This window comes from Chinchilla lanigera, unplaced genomic scaffold (genome assembly GCF_000276665.1).
Source record: "Chinchilla lanigera isolate Chin_1 unplaced genomic scaffold, ChiLan1.0 scaffold00009, whole genome shotgun sequence".
In the NCBI taxonomy this organism is placed as follows: domain Eukaryota; kingdom Metazoa; phylum Chordata; class Mammalia; order Rodentia; family Chinchillidae; genus Chinchilla; species Chinchilla lanigera.
The window spans coordinates 9,026,406-9,032,364 of NW_004955410.1; positions in this window are offsets into that span (position 1 = coordinate 9,026,406).

Below are 5,959 nucleotides of genomic sequence, written 5' to 3' on the forward strand. Positions count from 1 at the left end.
TATATATAATTTAATGCTTTTCAGCAATAAAAAGTGAATTTATGCAACAGAAATAAATCTCATAAATAATCATACTGAGGAAGCTAGACTTCACAAACAGTAAAAGTACAGTTGTCACTCGGTAGCTATTCCACATCTGTGAATTCAACCAATCTTGGACTGATAATGTTTGAAGGAAGTTGAGAGTATAGCTGTCCCAACCATGTCCAAGACCCTGTATTTGATCCCCAGTACCACCAAAAAATACATGTATGTGTGTGTGTGCTCATGTGTATGTAGAGCCTGTGCTGAACATATATAGTCTTTTTATATAACATTTACATTGTTAGGTATTGGTATAAGTAGAGATGATATAAAGTATACAAGAGGATGTGTGTAGGTTATATAAATACTAGGCCATTTTATATAAGGGACATGAACATTCACAAGTATAGATATCTGTAGGAGGTGGAGGTAGAGGATTGTTAGACCAACCCTCCAGGTATGGAAAGGGATAACTGTATAGGTTATATGTTTCCAATTTTATAAAATTCTAGGAAACATGAATTGTAATTAAAGCAAATATTAGTTACCTGATCATGGGGAGATCATCTGAACAGAGAAAAACAAGCCTGAGGACATTTGGGGGAGTGGTGGTTATCATGCATAGGAAGTAGGGTCTTTGCAAACTTCATCAAGTTAAGATCAGGTCATTAGTATGTGCCCTTTTCCAAGATTACTGGCATCCTGTAAAAAGAGATCACATGAAAACACAAAGAGCCAAAGAAAATGCCAAATGAAGAATGAATTGGAAATTGGAGTAATACATCTATAAGCCATGGAATACCAAGTTTGCAGGCCCTCACTAGAAGCTAGGACAGAGGCATGGAGCAGAATCATCCTCAGAGCCCTGAGAAGACATCAACATTGCTGACACCTGATTTTGGCCTTTTAGTTTTCAGAATTGTTGGACAGTAAATTTCTGTTATACCTACTTTGTAGTACTTTATTAAAGCAACCCTTGGAAATTAATACCATGGGTATATTAATTGTTGGATTTATGGATGAATAAACGTTTGAAAATATACCAAATTCTATACCTTAAATGTGTTGTTAATTACATGCCAATTATATCAAATAAACTTCAAATATAATTAAGATTATGCATAGAGTAATGAAGATAGTGTTCATGATCTGTGATACTAATTAATTCAGTTCTGTTCCATTGAGATTCATTTAGAAGATGAAGAAAACCGTGATCAGTCTTTGTCTTGCTGTCTGCAATGCTTAGCTGTGTTTTCTCACCTACAGTTATTTTCTTATTTTATACCACCTGTATCTAAATTTAATCCTATTTACTCCTCAAATGAATTGAGTTCTTCTCTCAAGTAAAAGGGTCATCATGGGGCTTATGTTTGTAGCTACCTGTACCTTTACACTCATTTTGAACCTGCCCAGTTCTGCCTCTAAGGCCATAAACCAAATGCATGCAGAGTGCTGAGCATATCCTTTTGTAATAACCACGAAGCTAGGCTGATCAGTGCATTCTTATCTGAAGATTCCAGTCCCACTTCCACTTGCACAGCTAGATGAAATGCCACACAGCAGGGCATGAGATCTGGCATCTTAACCAGCTGCTGAAGGGGACAGCTCAGAAGTAAGAGAAGGTAGCTTCCCAGGGGGTCAGTCCTTGCAGTAGCAAATTTATAACTAGTGGGAAACAAGATACAGCAGGGGGGCAAGGAGACACATTAGCTCTCCTGACATCCACACAATGACGTGGATAACCAGCATGTTTTTTGGTTTTTCTTTTTCTATGTACTGCTCTGAGAGACTATTTTTGTGGAAGTCTGGGGTAATGCTTCAAGATGTGTAGATCCACCTATTATGAGAACACATAACTCACTGTGGAACAGTGACAGTTCAGCTTGCTTCATATTTTCTTCTGCTTGGCTTCTCTTCCTCATGCTTTCTGTCACTTGTTTGAACACCTGAAAATATCAATATTTCAATGCTCTATTAGCCCCTTTCCTAAGGAGTACAAGCTAAGAAAATTTTTTATCTCTATGATTAAATTTGTGTGTCAGCTTCACTGGGTTAAAGATTACTCATAAACTGGTAAAATATGAATTCTGGGTGCATCCGTGTTTGTGAAAGAATTTAACATATGAATCAGCATACTAAAGAATATTCACCACCACCAATGTGAGTTGACTCCATCCAGTCTATCCAGGGCCCCGACAGAACAAAAAGGCAAATATTCTCTCTCTTTTGGATGCAGAATGTCCATTTTCTGCCCTCAGAAATTAGAAACCTTACAAGATTCATATCAGTGGCCCCCAGATTCTCAGAATTTTGGCCTTAGGCTGAGTTACATCTTTGCCTCCCGTCTCAGGCCTTCAGACTCCAGACTGAATTATATTATTAGCTTTCTTGGTTCTCCAGCTTTTTCCTGGTTCTCCAGCTGGAGCACACCATAGAACTTCTTGGCCTATATACTTATATGAGTCAGTTCCCATAATAAACACCCTCTGATATGTGTATGTCTATCCTGTGGTTCTGTTTCACCAGAGAACCCTGATACAGTAAGTCCCCAACTTACCAACTAGTTCTGTTCTAGAGGAATGTTCGAGTCAGATTCATTTGTAAGTCCAAAAGAGTCTTACACACCTTTGACACAAATACATAATGTATATTTCTTTGCACTTCCTAGGAGTCCCTTCCACATCCTCTTGCTTCCAGACATCCTGAACTCTTAAAACTGCACTGTGGTGCACTATCTCATTGTACAGCGAGCACACAGCAGCACAGCTGTGACAGTGTCTGGCAGGCACATGAGCTTCCGTGATTTGTTCACATCTACAAATGTTTGTAGTATGAGTTCTGTTCCTATCTGTGAAAGTTCGCTGCACAGATGTTCGTAAGTCAAAGACTTACTGTACATCTTTTTTAAAATCAGATTTATTGAGGCATAATGCAGATCCACCCTTTGTCTTACTTTCCTGTTGCTGGGACACAATACCCAACACCCACAACTTGGAAGAAGTTTATTTGTCTCACAGTTTCAGACCATGGTTTGCTGGCTCCAAAAGAAGCAATGATGGGGGAGTATGGCTGAGGAAAATGTGCTCAAGCTATGTGGCCAGGAAGCAGAGAGAGAAGAAATGAGCTGGGGAGGGATATGCCTTGCCAGTTCATGCCTCAGGGACCCACCTCCAAACAAGTGCCACTTCCTAGCAGCACATTCAGCTACTGCACTCATCAACGGATGAATCCACTGATGAGTATCACATGCACATGATCTAATCACCTTCCATATGCATGAGAATTTGGGGAGCATTTTAACTCCCATTTTAGTGTACAGTTTCTTTGAAAAGTGAATGCTGGAAAGTTGAAATTTAGGAAATGAAGAAAGCCCTACTTGGACTCTTGTCTTGTATAAACAAAGTCTTAAGCCTTCAGCAGAAAGGTAACAAACATCACTAATTGTTCCCCACTCTAAGTATAAAAAAACTGTACAGGAATTTTGAAGCTAAAAGTAACAAAAGCAATTATGAACCCCATACGAAACTCAATCCGACTATATTGATTTGATCCCACACATTAATATAGCAGAAGGGGCATTTTCAGAGATACAAATGTATCCCCAAATCTGTACTATTCACAATGTATAGCATTCAGTAAAAAACTTTTGAAACATGCTATAAAGTGAGGGGAAAAAAAAACAAGGCACTGTCAAAAAGCATTTCATCAGCCTTGCTCGGTGACCCAGATATTTGAGGCATCAGACATGGGAGTTAAAATAACTTTAGTAAGCAAATGAATCTGTGTAAAATGTAGAAAAATGGATAGATGGAAAATTTTAGTGGCGATAGAAACTGGAGAAAAGAATGCTCTTGATTGGAACCTTTCACATATAAGCGCTTTTCAGCATTGACTCAGGCTATATCTTCCAGGGAACAAACTAAGACACTCGCCTGCCTTTTCAGTTTGCGCTCCATTGCTATGAGATTCTTCCAATTTTCTCAACAAAATTCTCTCAAGTCACACAAAAATTATTTTTTACATTTATGTAGCATTTAAAATCTTAACATTCTATCACAGTGGTCCTCAATCTTTTGGCTCCAGGGATCAATTTGGTGGAAGACAATTTTTCTGCAGAATGTGTGTGTATGTGTGGGGGGATTCAAGCTTATTTCATTTACTGTGCATTTTATTTATATTATTACATTGTAGCATATCATGGATTCTTGTTTTGGTTGCTGTCACTGCAGAAAACCCCGCTTTAGAAAACTAGGATGTTGCAAAGGGAAGCAGGCTTTTCAGTGCTTTTGTGGCACTCAGGATATTCCACCTTAACTTTAATCCAGAATGTATGGAGATTTTAAGGCCACCATCATTTGCAGTCTCAAGCAGTTGATCCTCTTCTAGTACAAAGTCCGTGCCCTTGGCTTATTCACAAATGGGTCACAGATCATTTTCTTTCAGGGTGGGGGTCTTTTGTGGTTAGGAAGTAATGCTCAGTTTGGAGATAGAAGGCCCTGGCTCAGTCTCTTTCAAAATCTTTGCTAATGTCTAAAATATGTCAAAAATCCCAGTAATCATTCACTGCCCCCATAATTCCACTGTGGCTTGAATTCATCCACTTTATCTGCTGACTTGAATATAATTGTCATCCTCCCCCAAAATGAAAGATTGAGTTCATTGATCAGGTTGAATGTCACATGAGTAAGCAAGTTTTACAACCCATTCTGTGTCACTGAAATGTGCTGCCAGGGGTGACAGATTTTCTAAAAGAAATCTCAGGAATAGCTCTCATAACTCAAAAATCTCAAGTGATCTGCCTTTAGAAAGCCATATCACATGTGTGTATAAGAGAAGGCATGTGCTCTGCACCCATCTCCTCTCAGAACTGCACAAACAGATGAGGTAAGGACATGTGCTTTAATGTCGTTGATAATTTTAGTCACATCATACAAAACATTAAGGTCAGGTGACACTTTTTGGCTAGCCACCATTTCTCTATGGAGCATGCACTGTGTAGACTCAATCAGAAGCTGTCAACTACAAGAATCAAATACTCTTTGACCCAACTAGTGCAACAAGAAAACTGTCCATGGTAGTTGCTCTGTTTGTGCATACACCAACAGATAGTGACCAACTCTGTTTCCATGATATGTAATCATTCAAAGACTTGAAAAGTTCTGCATCTGTGATGGTGATTGATAACAAAATGCAACATAACATGGCCTCATCTTCATCCTTCTGAAAAAATAATACACAAAGACAAGCATTGTTGTCCTGTTGTCAACACAGGTAGACTCATCAACCTGGATTTGGTACCACAATGATTCATTAATTCTCTATAGCAATTGTGTCTCAATATCTTTTGCTAGTTCACTAATTTGTTTAGTTATGGTGCCAAAAACCAAAAGGCAAACTCGTGCCACCATTTGAACTGCACTCTGTCCTAAAACTTCATAACGAATGTTCTTAACAACAGCAGGCAGGATTAACTGTTTACAATATCAAATTGGGCACACAGACAAATATTGCATTGGGCACACAGACAAATACCACATTGTCTTTCTGGTGTGAGAAACCAAAAGTATAAATGAGAAACAAAATGTATAATAGATATTGTGAAATCGGAGGGAATTATTCAAAGGAAAGGGTATCTGGGAGAGGAAGGAAGCGGAAAGGGGAAAAAAAGAATAAAAGGATAAAATGGAAACAAAACTTTGTAAATACAGAAGGGAAGAGGTGAAGGAAGTGAAGGGAATGGAGAAAAAAGAGGAACTAAGATCTATTATGTAGAGGTACAAGTTTCCTATGATGAATGTGATCATTATGTATATTTAAATTGTACCAATGAACTTTAAAAAGGGAATGATGTTCTGAGTGCACACACATTTGATGAAGTGGTGGCCTTCAGTAATTGCATCTTTCCTTCATGTTCAGGTTTTTCTTTTGAAAAACT